Here is a 17,944-nt window from a genome sequence, read left to right as displayed (position 1 = left end):
ATATCGTACGCCTCATAGGTCATCAGGTTGTGCTCGGCGCCCTGTGACAAGGCGAATATGAGTTGTTCTTCCGCGGAAGAATCCTCATGTAAAGGGTACGACAGAAGCTTATGCTTGAACCAACGCGTGAAACATGAGTTGTGCTCTTTGAATGTATCTCCGTCCGTCCTCTGTTGGCCTCGGTCATTGTACGTCTTTTTAATAAAGGTTTTGTGCTCTACCAACCAAGGATCGACCACGTCTATGTGTTGTAGCGCGACTAGGTTTGCTCTTTCAAAGTCGGAGAGTCGACCCTCGAAGTCGACATGCATTTCGCGGTGACCCTCACGGTGACCCCATCCAGCGAGCCTGCCGAGGTGCCTGTTGACGGGCAGACCAACGGGGTTCTCGATGCCTAGATAATTCGTGCAGTAGGAGATGCACTCTTCGGTCAGAAAGCCCCTGGCTATGCTTCCTTCTGGACGTGACATGTTGCGAACGTATCCTTTGATGACACCATTCATCCTTTCGAACGGCATCATGCTGTGCAGGAACGTCGGCCCGAGTTGGATGATATCCTCCACTATATGGACCAGCAGATGCACCATAACATCGAAGAATGCGGGCGGGAAGTATATCTCAAGCTCGCATAGTATCACCACGATCTCTTCCTGTAGCCTTCTGAGTTGCCTCACGCCAATCGACTTCCGAGAGATGACGTCGAAGAAGTTGCATAGGCCAAATAGCGTTTCACGGACGTGCGCGTCCATGATCCCACGGATTGCAACTGGAAGTATCTGCGTCATCAGCACGTGACAGTCGTGAGACTTCATCCCACTGAACTTCTGCTTCGCTGGGTCTAGGTATCTGCTTATCTTCCCCGCGTAACCGTAAGGAAGTTTTACTCCTAGGAGGCAGGTGAAAAACTGCTCGATCTCCTCCTGACTTAGAGTGAAGCACGCGGGAGGGTAGTCATTTCCGGTCTTCTTGGCCTTTTTGCCTTTGCGACGACTTTCTGTGTCCTGCTTCGCCTCATCATCATCATCATCATATATAGCGTGAAGCTCCTGCCTGATGCCCATTGATTTCAAGTCTGCCCTTGCTTTCGGCCCATCTTTGGTCCTCTCTGGCATGTTGAGCAGGGTACCAAGCAGACTCTCGCACACATTCTTCGTGATATGCATGACATCAAGGCTGTGAGGCACACGGTGGATCTTCCAGTACGGCAAGTCCCAGAAAACAGACCTCGTTTTCCATACCTTCAGCAGCGGCTCTGGCGCCTTTCGCTTCTTTCCCGGCTCTGGCGCCTTTTGCTTCTTTCCCGGCAGTGGGCAGTCTTTCCAATTTTTCAACAGCTTGTCTACTTCCTCGCCGCTCCTCGTACACGGGCGTTTTCGGGGTTCGGTTTCACCATCGAACAGATCCTTGCGTTTCCTCCACGGATCATCGTCGTGAAGCCACCTTCGATGTCCCATGAACACGGTTTTCGAAGACCCAGGATCTCTATCTAGCTGGTGATACGTTGTGTCATCCATGCACCTTACGCATCCAGAAAATCCGTGGACTACCTGCCCCGCAAGATATCCGTAACCGAGATAGTCGTGCACCGTCGTGAGCAGTGCGGCTCTCATAGGGAAATATTCTTTCTCTGCGGCGTCCCACGTATTGGCTGGCGTTTTCCACAGCGTGTCAAGCTCCTCTTTCAGCAGCCCCAGATACAGATTGATGTCGTTCCCTGGTTGTTTCGGCCCTTCAATTAGCATACTCATGTGAATGTACTTCCTCTTCATGCACAACCAGGGGGGAAGGTTGTACATCCACACAAACACAGGCCAGGTGCTATGTGTGCTTCTCTGGCTGCCAAACGGATTGACTCCATCGGTGCTCGCGCCCAGCACGATGTTCCTTGGATCGTTCCCAAATTCTGGGTATTCGAAGTTCAATGCTTGCCACTGGCTCGCATCCTTAGGGTGACTCAGCATCTTGTCCTTTTTATCTATCTCCGGATCATTTGCGTCATCTTCTCGCTTCTTCTCCTCCCTATCCGCGTGCCAACGCAGGAGCTTTGCTACCTTAGGATCCGCGAAATACCGCTGCAGACGAGGAGTGATCGGAAAGTACCACACCACTTTTCGAGGAGCTTTCTTCCTCTTCTTGTATCGAGTGACACCGCACACCGGACATATTGTAGACTCCGCGTGCTCGTCCCGATAAATGATGCAATTGTTCATGCACACATGGTATTTCACATGCGGTAAATCCAGAGGACACACGATTTTCTTCGCCTCCTCCAAACTGGTCGGGCACTTGTTCCCCTTGGGAAGACGTTCGTGCCAGAATGACATGTTCTCGTCGAAGCATGCGTCGGTCATTTTGTGTTTTACCTTCATCTCCAGGGCCATGAGCGTTACTTTCAGGCGGGTATCCTCGGGCCTGCATCCTTCATACAATGGAGTAACCGCGTCTAACTCAAGTTGATCCATCTTGGCTTTCTCTCGGGCGGCAGCTCTTGCGTTATCCGTCTGCTTGAGAAGCAGCTCTTGAATATGAGGGTCCTGCACCCAGCCCATCGATGGTCCAGCGTCGTCTGCTCCGCCGGCATCATCATCTTCATGATCATGCCCGTCGCCTGCTCCGGCATCTTCCTCATCATCATGTCCTGCATCTTCTACATGATGACTGTGTACAGCATCACAGTCGTGATCATCTCCTGGGGATTCTTCGTCTTCTCGCCTGCCCGAGCCGCGGTGGTTTACTTGCTGCCCTTCCTCATTTCTTGCCCGGCCCGCATGGACGACTTCGTAGTCATCGTCATCACCTTGCCACCGATAGCCATCCATGAAACCACGCAACAGCAGGTGGTCCCGCACCTGCCCGGAATCCGGGTCCGCAATAAGGCTCTTCAGCTTGCATCTTCGACACGGACATCTTATCTCCGTCTCGTTCTTTTGAAGCATCTCGGCCTTCGCGGACCTCAAAAACCTATTCACGATGCCTTCGGTCATCGTGCGGACCATGGTCGCCTGCGGGGTAGAGCAAAACCATATTTTAGAACCAAACAAAAATTTGGCATGACTTTCCCTAAAAATAGGACCAAAAAGAATGCTTAATGCCAAAATTCTCGCCGAAACGGAAATGAATCAACATTCCGGCAAAATATTGGCAACTATCGCATATCAAATACCGGTACACCTCCAAACACAAACACATATGCAACACCACAAACATATGCAACACCACGAACATACATAGATCTAGCTAGGCCGTAAAAAGTGCATGTGCACATTGTTGTAAGGAGAACAACCTAAATATAGCTTCCCCCCTTACTTACCTATTAAAACAAGGTAATTTAACCACTTAATTTGAATGAATCTATGGTGGAAATGAGGTGAAAAAGAGGAGGCACCCGAGACAAGGAGGAGGTGGAGAGAATGAAGTGGGGAGAAAGTGAGTGTGTGGGTAGGAGAGGCTGTCCCAAATATCTTGTTGCTGCCCACTTACTAATGGCGCACCTCTTGCATGGTGCACCATTAGTACTTACAACTACTAATGGCGCACTTAAGCAGGATGCGCCATTAGTATGTTTGGATAGGCGCACTAGTTCAAAAAAAAAATTCTATACTAATGGCGCACCCACTGCCTGGTGCGCCATTAGTAGTTACAACTACTAATGGCGCACTTGGGCAGGATGCGCCATTAGTATGTTTGGATAGGCGCACTAGTTCAAAAAAAAATTCTATACTAATGGCGCACCTGCTGCCTGGTGCGCCATTAGTAGTTACAACTACTAATAGCGCACTTTGCCCGGATGCGCCATTAGTATGTTTGGACAGGCGCACTAGTTTAAAAAAAAATTGATACTAATGGCGCACCCTTAGCGTGGTGCGCCATTAGTAGTTTAAACTCTAATGGCGCATCAGATTGTGGTGCGCCATTAGTATATACTAATGGCGCACCATCTTTCTGGTACGCCATTAGTGTCAATCCCATCTATAGCCCTTTTCCTAGTAGTGCGATGGCGCCCATGGAGGACTTGGCGCCCTTTCCCTCGTCGCCACGCGAGGGAGGAGGGGTGGCCGTGCAGGAGGCCGCCGTCTCTCCTTGCCCCGTTGCGGTGGGTGGGTCAGGGGACGCGCCCGTCTCATCGGTTGCCTCTCCGGAGCACTGTGCGCGCGTCTCCCCAGACCCCACTGCCGGCGGGTCGCCCGTGAGTATGCCGCGGGAGTCGTCGCCGCGCTTCTCTCCTGCCCCGGTGGCTACGGCCCGGGGCGCCGCTGTTGGGGGAGGGGCAGGAGGCCTTTCCCCTAGAAGAGCCTCACGCGAGGAGGTCATCGCCTTTGGTGGTATCCCGGACCCTGTCTCCCAGAGGAGGCGGGTCAGTGGGAGGCTGCACGAGCAGCCGGATGTTGATGACATGCAGCTAAGGTGTGCTTTGAGAGCTGCCAAGCTGCGCGACGTCGAGACCTCCACTGGTATGTCGGTTAATAAGTCGAATTCCATTTTGCATTTTACTGGTGTTGAAATCATTCATAACGCAAATCAAATAGGTGTATCACTTGGTAAAAATGATTTGGAGGTTTCTAGGTCGGTTAATGACATTCTTGATCTAGAAGCAGATCGTGCGGTAGAGATGATCCGTCACATTGCTGCGGTTAAACCTATGAACGATTCGGAGATAGATGCGCTTGGGGTTAGGGTCCTTGATGGCTTGTGTGCCGATCTGGACCCTGCGCTACCCGAGACGGAGGAGGACACCATTCCTGAGGTGTCTCTTCATGTAGATGAGCCCGAGCCGATAGAAGCTGAGAATGACTGTGCTAATCTGGCTGATGGTCTCCTTAAGCCAAAGCGGACGTGGAAACGGAAGGTCTACCCCGTCTTGGCAGCACGTAGGAGTGCTAGGATCCGCACTGCAAAAAAAATTCATGATGAACTATGAGAGGCATTTTCTGGAATAGCAGAGGTCTTAGAGACTTGGCTAAAAGAAGGTTTCTAGCGGAGGCGTCTATTGAACATCAGTTAGATTTTATTGCATTGTCTGAGACTGGAAGAAGCAACTTCACTTCACAATTTCTTTCCACTTTGCCCGGGGGGGTAGATTTTGATTGGCATTGCCTCCCCCCTCGAGGAAGATCCGGTGGGGTTTTATTTGGGGTTAAGTGCGACACATTGGAAGTTCGGAGTGTAGTTTTGGGGGATTTTGCCGTCAAGTTTCGAGTTCGAACTAAGGCGGATGGGTTTGATTGGGCTTTGGTGGCGGTGTATGGAGCTGCGCAACCAGAGCTCAAGCCAGACTTCTTGGCGGATATGGTTCGTATTTGTGGTAATGAGCAGCTCCCCTTTTTAGTGGGGGGGGGGGATTTTAACATTATCTGAAGGAAGGAGGAGAAGAATAATGACAATTTTGACGGCCGATGGTCGTTCATGTTCACCATTATTATCGAAAGTTTGGATCTCAGAGAGATAGAGCTTTCGGGTAGGAAATTCACTTGGGCTAATTCGTTACCGGTCCCAACGTTTGAGAAACTTGACCATGTCCTAGCAAGTGTCGAATGGGAATAGAAGTTTCCTCTGGTAACCGTGCAGGCTTTGACAAGAGGTGTCTCTGATCATACACCGTTACTAGTTGATTCGGGAGTTCAAACTTTTGTGGGCAACAAGAACATTTTCTCGTTTGAACTTGCCTGGTTTGAAAGAGAAGGTTTCCTTGAGCTGTGAGCTCAGGAGTGGGCTAAAGACTCAGGAGGAAGGACACCTATCGAGCGATGGCAATGCAAGATTCGTCATCTCCGAAGGTTCCTTCGAGGATGGGCTAAACACACGCATGGTATTTATAAGGCGGAGAAGGAGAGACTTCTTCTTCTTATTCAAAACTTTGAAGTTAAAGCTGAAACTTCTATCTTGGATTCCAGTGAGTTGGAAACGAAGATGGAGGCGGAGATGCGACTTAAAGAGCTTCTTCGCGAGGAGGAATTGAAGTGGGCGTTGCGAGCTAAGGTTGGCAAGATAGTAGAAGGCGAGGACAATACTCAATTCTTTCATATGATTGCTAATGGGAAGCATCGTAAAAAAAGAATTTTCCAGCTAGAGCAAGACGAAGGGACGATAGTTGGTCAAGACAATCTGAAAGTCTACATTACCAACTATTATAAGCAGTTGTTTGGTCCCCCGGAAGAGAATTTTGTGTCCTTAGATGAGTCGAGGGTTGAGGATGTTCCTCAACTTGAGACTGCCGAGAATGAGCTCCTGACTGCTCCTTTCTCTGAGAAAGAGGTGTTTGAAGCCATTGCACAAATGGAGAATAATAAGGCTCTAGGACCGGATGGGTTTCCGGCGAAGTTCTACAAAAAGTGCTGGCATTTTATTAAGGGGGATTTGATGCCCATGTTCCAGGAGTTCTTTGAGGGTCAGCTTCAGTTGTTTAAGCTGAATTTTGGAACGATAACCCTTCTTCCTAAGAAGACAGATGCGGTTCGTATTGAGCAGTTCAGACCGATATGTCTGCTTAATGTGAGTTTCAAAATTTTCACCAAGGTCGGGACGAATAGACTAACGCAGATTGCGCACTCTGTGGTTCATCCGTCCCAGACTGCTTTCATGCCTGATAGAAACATCCTTGAAGGGGTTGTTGTCTTGCATGAAACGCTCCATGAAATTCACTCAAAAAAACTTGATGGCGTAGTTTTTAAAGTGGATTTTGAAAAAGCATATGATAAAGTTAAGTGGCCTTTCCTTCAACAAGCGTTGCATATGAAAGGTTTTGATCCGGCATGGAGAAACCAGATTGATTCCTTTACGCAAAAAGGGAGTGTAGGGATTAAAGTGAATGATGACATAGGTCACTATTTTCAAACACACAAGGGGCTAAGGCAAGGAGATCTGATGTCACCGATCCTGTTTAACATAGTGGCTGATATGCTCACTATCTTAATAGGCAGGGCAAAGGATGCAGGGCAGGTAGGTGGCCTGGTCCCACATCTAGTTGACGGAGGGATTTCCATTCTTCAGTATGCTGATGATACTATCATTTTTATGGAGCACGACCTGGCGAAAGCAAGAAACATGAAGCTGCTGTTATGCTTATTTGAACAATTGTCTGGCCTCAAAATTAACTTCCACAAGAGCGAATTGTTTTGCTTTGGACGAGCAAAGGATGACCAGGACACGTATAAACAATTGTTCGGATGTGAATTGGGCTCCTTACCATTTACGTACTTAGGTATACCCATTCATCATCGTAAGCTGACTAACTTGGAGTGGAAATGCATCGAGGATCGCTTTGAAAAGAAACTGAGTTGTTGGAAAGGGAAACTCATGTCATACGGAGGATGATTGATTCTGATCAATTCGGTCCTTACTAGTATGCCTATGTTTCTATTATCCTTTTTCCAGGTTCCGGTGGGAGTCAGGAAAAGGTTAGATTTCTACCGATCTCGATTCTTTTGGCAGAATGACGAGCTCAAACGAAAATATAGGCTTGCTAAGTGGGATATAATCTGTAGGCCGAAGGACCAAGGGGGTCTAGGTATTGAAAATTTGGAAGTGAAAAACATATGTCTACTTAGCAAGTGGCTATTTAAACTGTCATCTGAGACTGAAGCTACCTGGGCACAGATTTTGCGTAATAAGTATCTTTATGCTAAAACCTTGGCTCAGGTAAATGTGAGGCCCTCCGACTCACCTTTTTGGAAGGGTTTGATGAGAGTTAAACAAATTTTTTTCAACAAGTCAAAATTTATTGTCGGGAATGGTGCCACTACGAGGTTTTGGGAGGATACGTGGCTTGGGGAGACTCCCCTTGCACTTCAATATCCTACTTTGTACAACATTGTGCGACGTAGAGAAGCCTACGTTGCAACTGTTTTACAATCCACTCCTCTCAATATTAGTTTTCGGAGAACGCTAGTTGGACATCGTTGGGAGGCCTGGCTCCACCTTGTTAGACATTTAATGCAGGTGCAGCTGACCCAGCAGCCAGATCAGCTGTCTTGGAAACTTACTAGGAACGGTGTGTTCTCAGTTAAGTCTATGTATCTGGATGTCATTAACTCTAGCGTTATCCCTTCCTCGATTCACGTTTGGAGAGTTAAGGTTCCCTTACGTATCAAAGTGTTTATGTGGTTTGTGCATAAACAAGTCATTTTGACTAAGGATAACCTGGCAATACGCAACTGGATGGGCTCATCTAGGTGTAGCTTTTGCGATCGTAACGAAAACATCAAACACCTCTTTCTCGATTGTCCGTTGGCTAAGATTCTTGGCGGTCAATTAATATTGCGTTTAATATCAATCCGCCCACCTCTATCAATATGTTATTTGGAACATGGCTTGATGGGGTTGATTCCGATACTGCTTGACACATTCGTGTTGGCGTTTGTGCTTTACTTTGGGCAGTATGGAACTGCAGAAATGACTTGGTTTTTAAGAGATCAATAAACATTCACTTTTTGCAGGTTATCTTCAGGGGCCACGGCTTTCATCCGTATGTGGTCGCTACTCACTCCGACGGAGGCCAGGGAGCGTTTGGTTACTGCGTCTACCCGATGGGAGATGGTAGCGCGGGATATTTTCAACCGGTTTGGATGGCGGTCATGTAATAGGATAGGCATGTAGTGCTCCTATTATGTTTGCCAGCCGGTTGTGGCTTTGGGTTTGAGCTCTTTCGAGCCTTTTGTCTTTTTCTTCACACCACGTTACTTGATGACTTTGTTACTGGATTTATTTTTAATAATATGAGCCGTAGTATCTACAACACCTACTGGGCTACAGCAAACAGGGGAAGACTAAACTGCTGCTGACCCCTGTTATACACACCAACCCAAAGGAAAGAATCAGCAGAAAACCAAATCCAGAGCAGATCGTGTTGCCCGGCCTGGGGTGTGATTCAGCGATCCTCGACTCTGACTCGGACGCCAAGCAGTCACCCCAACTCTTCTCCATCTATAGCTACAGCTACTGAGTACAGTACACCTGCAGGAGCAATCACTACATCCTTCCGCAGGGCTTCAAACTGCAGAGTACAGCAAAGTTTCCTAACAAGTTGAAGCTTTACCGATTCCTCCTGCGAAAGGCTGATTTCGCATGCCGCAGCCATCTGCCCAGAAACCAGCATAGCCGCCCAACCAGTGGCGGACCCAGAAATTCAAATTAGCCGGGGCGAACATGTTAAGACAAAAAAAATTGAGGCACAAATACAAGTGTTTCCAACACAATAAATGGCCTCGAAAGATTCGGTTTTAATATAGATAAGATTCAACTATTAAGAACATGGAAAATTATAGTAAAAAAACATCTTACAAACTACTAACATGGTCTTTGTTGCCTGAACACTCATTGGCTGTAAAAACATGTCCCGAAACTCCAAGCAAAACCTATAACATGTAAAAAAGAAAAAATATGTATCCAAATCTCATTGCCTACTCACATGCTCGTGAAGGTGAGCTAAGGATTGGAATTTGGGAGGCAGTGTGGGATTTTTTCTCCAATCGAACAGTACTGAATCGAACGATGTTCGATTCAGCAGGCTACAGGCACGTGGTGTGTTGGTTCCTGAAAAATAAATAATGGGCCTACCACACCTAACTAAAGCCCACAAAGTCCAGCCGTTTAGGCCCATCTTTTCTTCTTTCTTAGGAACACAACTATTTCACAGAAACGGATCTCATCGTCAATGGCGCGCCTCCCCTTTGACTAAAACTGAAAGGGGCTGAGCTGGGTACCTTGCTCCGCATCAGGAGAGCCGGGGCGGCCGCCCCTGCTCGCCCCAATGGTAGGTCCGCCAGGACCGCCACTGCGCCCAACCATCCGTATGAACCAGGATTGCATGTGACAACTGAGAAAGGACCTTTGATTCTTGATCTGTGTTGAACTGGAGTTGAACAAGTGCAGTGCCCAACCAAATGTATTGTAAGTCCTGTACCAAAAACATGCACCTCGGCTCTCTGACTGTGTTGACTCACCACGACGTACTCAGTGTGACTGCGACTTCAACTTTTTTGAATACGGTGACCGATTTGACCATACTAGGACTAAACTAGAGAGCTCCAGGAACAAACGTGACCCTTGTTCCAAGAAGAACAAAAGTGTGACACGAGGTATAACAAGATAGGGAAGCTGATAGTACACGCCTTACATCGTAGAGTGGAATCTGGGCACGAAGAAGGAACACACATAACAAAGTACTACTCACGCTAAACACTCCACGATCCACACATTGTGTGTGCCATCCTACATACTATAAACTGAGATATTTAACTTTGAAACTCATCCGCAACCTGAATATGCACGTTACAACTCGACACTACTGAACGTCTCGGTATGCTTCAGGCTAAGCAATACCGAGCTCATAGGTTAATTTAATAAAGCTAATTAAATGAACAATGAAACAGAGCGAAACAGACTTTTTTCACACGATCGTGCAAGTCAAGGCCGGGGTGAGGATGGTTGACGTCTCGCACACGCCGAGTGCATGAACAACTAGCGCCACAGAGCTTGGGCAAACCTTGGAGGGATCAAAGCACAAACGAGAGAGCGCCAGGAACAAACGTGACCCTTTTTCGAAGGAGAAAAGATGAACAAAAGTGACACGAGGTGTAACAAGATAGGGAAGCTGAGATTCAGCCATGATGTGGGTTCAAGCCTAAAATCGCAGAGCTGGAATCTGGACACATGCATCGGCTGGACAGACACGGAGAAGGAACACACATAACAAACTATTACTCACGCTAAACACGCCACAATCGGTGAAACAGAGGACGGGGTGAGGATGGTCGACATCTAGCACACGCCAACCGCACGAACATCTAGCGTCACGGAGCTTGGGAAACCCCTTGGAGGGATCAAAGCAGGCCGCATTGGCGTTGCTGGCCTCTGTCGGGACATCAACAAAGCGTGATGCATCCATTGACGCTACCCACAAACTAGGCTTTTGCGTGGCCTATCTTTGTGCTCCCCTGGTCCAGAGCCGAGGCACAGATGGTCATGATCGTGACCTTGGACTCCAGCGTCACTGTAAGGTCAGATGTGGTGGCGTCGACATGAGCTCTGGCTCAATAAATGCAGTGTTGGGGCCGATGGACCCATACCGCTGAGGACAAACATTGGGAGATGGATTAGGTGGGAGAGGATACGTGTATTTTTTTCCTCCAATATTTTAGATATACCGAAGCTTGATATATGTGTTGGACAGAGACATTTAACAAATGTTTATCATGTGTTTTTAATCATGTGACTAGATTAGAGAATTGTGTGGCCTTCCTACTTGCATGTTGAAGGGAAATATTGCACCTGCACACCACTCCATGTACATAATGTCCACAGGAAAGCAGCATGATTAGAGAACTAATCAGGTTAGCAAGCAACTAGTACAAGCTATTGTTGACTAGAAACAGTATCCACACGCATGCATGCATGTAATCTGATCTACTCTACAGAAGTGGATGCTAATTAAGCTACCAACAGAGCAGTACGTTATTCCGCAAAAAAAAAAAACAGAGCAGTACGTGCTTGAGGTTAATTAATTGAAGAAACAAGGATATAGCCTGACATTAACTAGCTGCCCACATCCCAGGGCGGCGGCGACGGCGAGTTTGTGGAGCATTACAAACAATAGGAGCAGAGCACCGACTGGCTACGTGACCCTGCAAAGATAATACACAATACAGAAATCCTTGATAAGAAGCCGTTTACCCCTGCTTAATTTCTGTATGTAAACCATAAACTTAAGCCGTTTACCGAGGCCTGAATTCGCCTGGCCAGAAACTATAAATCTTAATCTCACCGTCAGTTCTACTGCTGCATTACTCAGAGTGAAACAGAGTCAGTTCCAAACAGCAACATTTCATTCCTAAAACAGCTCATGAAATAGACCGCCATTCGATTCAAATCTGCGACAGCCAAGCAAAACTAACCTACCATGCCAAAAGGTTTTTCTTCCGCGGCCAAACATTTTGCCGAAGCAAAAGTGAAAAAGAATTCATCTCCGTTTCGTGATTGGCTGAGCAATTCTAAGTCTCCTTTTATGATTTTCTACACCCCCACCTTCGAGAAAAAAAATCGCTATTGTTCCCCTATGAAGAAGAACAAAAGAAATCTGAAGATGAAGAGTTGATGGTTTGATTCTGCTTTGGTAATATGTGACAAGCAAACTGTTACACGCACTAGAGTTTTCATCCATTACTCGCCGTACGTAACCAGTAACGGGGTCACCACAACAGCTTCGCAGCCTGCAAGGAAGCATGGTTTTGCAAGAAATATATATGGAGCACTCACACCCAGACTTTGTCAACTTAAGCAGTAGCGAACCAAATCCAGATCAGACCGTCTTGGCCTGGGATGTGATTCACCAATGTTGAGCTCGACGCCGAGCAGTCACCCTACACTACACTGCATGCCACGACAGTTCTCGGTCGAGAGCGACTGATGTGCAGTACAGTACAGCTATACAAGCAATCACAAGCCCGTGTTCCCCTGGCACTCCAGCAGAGCAGAGCAGCCATCAGGGAGGCATATCTATTGTCCAAGAAACTCACAAACATCCTTCCCCAGGGCTTGAGCCTACAGAGCAGTTAAAATATCTCAACAAGTTGAAGCTTTATTAATTCCTCTTGCGAAAGGATGATTCAACTTGCTGTCGACACCTACCCAGTAACCAGCACTGCCGGCGTACCATCAGTATGATTAAATCAGAGTTCCAAAAAGTTTCTCAGGAAGCAGCTCAAGGCCAAGGCCTTCTCAACAACACTAAAACTAGATGCAAACATAAATATCTCACAGGTGTGAGTACATATCACAACTTCTGCTAAACGTGGGAAACGTTGAAGGAGATGAACTAATTCATATTACGGGTATATCCGAAGAAGAAGATACAGGTCGAAGTCCAACAAAGCCCATAACAATCACCTGCTACATACACTATTTGAAGCAAACGAAAGACATGCCCTTTCTATGATGGTTTCCGCCCTATTTACTCCTGCATGGTGGATTGCTGGCGTTCCCTGGCTTCTCGAGCAGCCTCCTTCTGTTCACGGACTAGTCTTGGTATTTGCTTCCATGTATTTGGTTTAAATGCCATTGCTGTACATGTCACAAATGATGTCAGCTTAACAAACTTGTACAAACTAATCTAACATGAAGATATATATACCACATGGCATTAAAACAATGGAGAACAAACTTGTATAAACATGTTGGCATGGTAGTACGTGACTACGTGTATCGGTGTATGGGATGGATAACTGATCCGGTTGGTTATATATGGCAAAGATAGAAATATGTGTGTACCTTCATGATGGGCATCTAGTTCTTTCAAGTTGATGTTGCCCAGTTGCTGCTGCAGGCATCTAGGGAGCTTCTTTATAGCTGGACAACCATTAATTGTTAGTTGTTCGAGAGACCTGTATGCTTGTGGCTCATTCGGCAGGGATGCCAAGGCACTGCAGCTCATAAGCCGAAGGGTTTCCAACGATGGGGGGTGCTCTCTAACCAGAGACTCCAGCGATGTCAATCCAATGTTGAAATGAATGTTCAGTTCCTTGAGGGACGTGGGCAGACGGAGAATCCCTCCTAACATGCCATCACACGACAATATTCCAAGATGTTCAAGACGAGGAGGAAGTGCATGTTCTCTTGCTGCTGCAACTGCTGCTGATGGCTCTGGTACATTTATGGAGGTAGTGACTTGTGGTTTCTGGAGCCCACCCAACTGACATGATAGGACTTGAATACTACTGCAGCTATCAATAACTATGGCCTTTAAGGATGGAGGAAGATGTAGAACCGCTGGTAAGCTTCTACATCCACACAAACTTAGTTCTTCAAGGCATGGACAAAAGTGATTCATGAGTGAGGATGGCAACTCTGATGAGTGAGGATGGACAAAAGTGATTCAAAAGTGAACTAACTCTGGCATGCCCTGCTGCTTGCTGAATATGGAATCAAGCTTAGGGCACTCCCAGATAACCATTCTCTTGAGAGATGACGGAATGTTGAACATCTCAACCAAACTAGTGCAGTCTTGTAACAGAAGAATCTCCAGACCTGGCAGGTGTCGACTCCTTGTCAGCTGCTCAGGAGGAGAATCTCCATATCCAGTCAGATTATTGCAGTTCATAATCCTTAATTTCCTCAAGGATACCAAGCTTTGGAACACTTTCTCTGGCCAGTGGACAAGCACATCACATCTATCAATTTCCAACATTCCAAGGTGTACAAAATAGTTCCACAGTTGTAGTGCACCAGATCCAAAGAATGAGTTGCAACATGCTAACTCCAAAACTGCAAGAGGGGACTTCGGATTCCATATCTCCTTGCAGTCCACCGGTACAATTGAAGTGCACTCAGCCTCTGATGTTGTTTCTGTGTATTCTAACTTCAATATCAGATTGGTCAACGAAGACAAATATATGTCTACCCAATGGAATATCTCTTGCCTGCCATCTCCAATTTCTAATACACTGAGTTTTGGTGCTTCCAGTAAATCAATCAGCTTTGGGCATTTCTGAATTGACAGTTTCTCGAGTTGAGGAAATAATATCTGTTCTCCTTCAGTCTCTTCAACTGCATCCCATCGCTGAAAGCTCTCCAAGTCTTGCAATTCAAGTACCTTTAGGGAAGGAAACGCTGAGCATACCAGTCTATAACCACCTACACTACATGCTTCTTGAAGCAATGGTGCTTCAGGCAATGCGACCAGTTTTGGACATTCTCGAATAGATAGTTCCTCAAGACGAGGAAACAGTATTTGTTCTCCTTGAGTCCCTTTGACTGCATCCCATCTCTGAAAGCTTTCCAAGCTTTCCAATTCAAGTACTTTCAATGCAGGAAATACCAAACTACAATGCCCACCACACGGTTCTTGAAACAGTTGAGCTTCAGACAATGCTACAAACTTTCCACAATGCCTAATAAACAACTTCGCAAGCAGAGGAAATATTATCTGTTCTTCTTGCCACTCATTTATTTCCCACCACCTCTCAAAACACAACAGATGTTCGAGCGTAAGCACCTTCAGTTTTGGAAAAGTGAAGGATGTAACGCATCTGAACAAAAATTGCAGCCTTTCACAATGAAAAAGATGGATCTCAACCATGTTTTGCAACATACCCAAGCATTTTCCTCCATAGGAATATATACTCAGAACCTGCAGCTCACCATGAGGTTCGAAATTGTTGAGCACCTTACTGTCACAAACAGAAGTCCATCTTAATGTCAATTCCTTGAGATTCTTCTTGTTTCCGATATTTGCTACTTTTGCTTCTGCTTTTTCAATATTCTCTATCCGACATAGCTCTAGCCGACCACCAAGGTTTAAATCCTGCAGCTGTGCAACATCACTGCAATCAGGGCTAGTAACTGCTGCTACAAAACATGTAAGCGTCTGCAGATCAGTGAGTTCTCCGAGTTCTGGAGGCATGCTCTCCAACTTCGGACATCCATGAGTGTAGAGGTGACGGAGGGAAGTCATGTACTTCATTTGCCTCGGAAGTTGAGCAAGATGAGAGCAGTTGGAAAGGTCCAACATTTGCAGGTTATATAGAATACTTATATCTTCAGAAAGTGATTTGATAGTACTTTCTGAGAGATCAAGGTACCTCAGGTGATGAAGGTACTTTGGCTTCATTAGAAATGAAGTTCTATGGATACAGAGCTTCAAGGCACGCAAAGGGTTGTATTTTGATAGATGCTGCAATGGTCTCCACATATGCCTATCACATAGCAGTGTTTGGATAGCAGGGGATCTTTTCTCCATAGAATCATTCAATATACCTTTTGGTTCTTGACATGACAAGAACAAATGTCGAGCAGTATCCGAAAACCTCTCAATTTGACTTGGTTTCTTAATTGCAACGACACATTCCTTTCCCATAACAAACATTGCAATATCATGCATAAGATCATGGATTTTGCATGTTGTTTTGAAACAATACACCGTGTCGCCCTTAAATTCCTCTATGTCCAAAAAGAATGACCTTGCTGCTAGCTCAATGAAAATATGTTTTCCAATGGTTTCAAGACTATCTTCCTCCTGTTCTGGGATAAAGCCATTTGCAATCCATAGTTGGATAAGCTTCTCCACATTAATCTTGTAATCCTTGGGAAATATGGCACAGAAAGCAAAGCACTGCTTCATGTGTGCTGGCAAATCATTGTAGCTAAGCTTGAGTATTGGCAAAATTCCAGTTTCCTCGGTGCAAATACTGCTTCTAGATGATACAGCCTTCCATTCTTGCACTCTGGTCTTGGTACGAAGTACAGATCCCAGTGCAGTTGCAGCTAAAGGAGAGCCACGACATCTCTTCACAATATCACCAACCATCTCGAGTAGCTCGGGAGGCTTTTCATTCTCTGAACCGAATGCTCTAGCCACAATAATTTCCTTTATGAAGTTATCCTTCAAAACATTCAGATTGTAGGTTCTATCCGCGCCCATAATTTCAGCAACTTGTTTATCATGGGTTGTTGTCAACACTGTACTACCCATGCCACCATGCTGAAGACAGACCTTCAGTCTTTCCCACTTATGGACCTCTCTGTTCCAGACATCATCCAATACAAGGAGATACCTCTTTCCACTGAGCAGTTTCTGAAGTCTATCCAGTGGTGGTTTGTCTGTATCTTCATTCTTCTTGGGAGTTGCTTCAACTATACTCTTAGCCAGGGAGTTCACATCAAAGGTATCGGAGACACAGACCCAGAGCAACAGCTGGAAATGCTTATGAACTTCAGGTTCACTATATATGAGCTGCGCTAATGTGGTCCTGCCAAGGCCCCCCATTCCAACAATGGGGACTACTGCGAGATCTGCATTGCTAGCTTCACCAAGTAGTCTGTCAACGATATTATTCTTATCTTCGTGTCTGGATCTGCTGGCAATTTCTTGTGGGTCGATGATGACATAATCTGTGTGCCTCCACTCCTTGGATACTGGTGCCTGCCTCAAGTGATTAGACACCAAAAACGTCTGCCTCAACCCAAAGTCATGCATCTCTGCAATGAGGACATTGATATCCTCCAGAATCCTGCAAAGCTTGCTACCCATTCTGTGACGGAACACAACACGGTTGTGAGTAGGGAAGAGTTTTATCACATCAAATCCGAGCTTTTTGTAGTGTCCATTCTTCCTGGCTTCACGGCAAAGTGCTTCGTATTTGAATTCATCAAAGACTTCATTTGCCTCATAGGCTACTCTCTTGAGCTCCTGGAGCCAGGCTTTCGCCCCTTCTCTGTTGGCCGTCGCCTGCTCCTCGGCATCGGTGATGACGTCCAGGATGATAGGAAGCCTGCGTTTCAGAGTCCTGTGCTGCTCCTCCATTCCCTCCATCACATTGTACTGGTCGAGGAGGTAGCTGGACGCCTTGTCCATGAGCGTGGCCACCAGTGGGCGGATCGCCATGGTGACCACCAGCCCTGCCATTGGAACCCTGACGCACAACACAGGCGCACTGCAGAATTAATTGAAGAAGAAGACAATGGTGTGAGCAAGACATGTGTACATGATTAGGGTCTGTTCTTGAACGAGTCACACGAAAAATCCATTCATGCTCGATCGAATCACAAGCAAAATCCAATCCAATTTTGCTTACGAACCAAAGGTAAAAAAAAAATCCAATCTTGGAGACATAGTTACCTGATTCGTCGGAACAGTGTACGAACAGGGCGCCTTCACGAGCCTGACCAGCTCGTCCACACCGGCAGGTGGACGCCGAGTAGCTCTGGCGCTGTAGCGGCAGTGGCAGCAGCAGCAGCAGCCCAGAGCCTGGTTGGCACCGGCGACGACGGAGGGAAGCTGTGGGAGTTGTGAGAAATTTGGGAGATCTGGAAGCAGCGAAGGTTGGGAATGGGTGGGAATAGTATTCTGGAGAGCATTCAGGAGACATCTTGATGGGGAATTTCAGAGGAGATGTGCCGTCGCTGTGGATTCGATTCTTCTTTTGGAAAAGACTATGCTGTGGGGATTGCCTGTTGG

General features: G+C 46.6%; 1 pseudogene; it reads right to left on the bottom strand.

Moving 5' to 3' along the window:
- Positions 1 to 12,805: 12,805 nt before the first annotated feature.
- LOC119365103 lies at positions 12,806 to 17,394 on the bottom strand (annotated as a pseudogene).
- Between the last annotated feature and the right edge of the window lie 550 nt (positions 17,395 to 17,944).

This window comes from Triticum dicoccoides, chromosome 1A (genome assembly GCF_002162155.2).
Source record: "Triticum dicoccoides isolate Atlit2015 ecotype Zavitan chromosome 1A, WEW_v2.0, whole genome shotgun sequence".
NCBI classification, from domain to species: Eukaryota; Viridiplantae; Streptophyta; class Magnoliopsida; order Poales; family Poaceae; genus Triticum; species Triticum dicoccoides.
The sequence above is the reverse complement of the archived record's forward strand: the minus strand, read 5'-3'. Positions and strand labels throughout refer to the sequence as shown.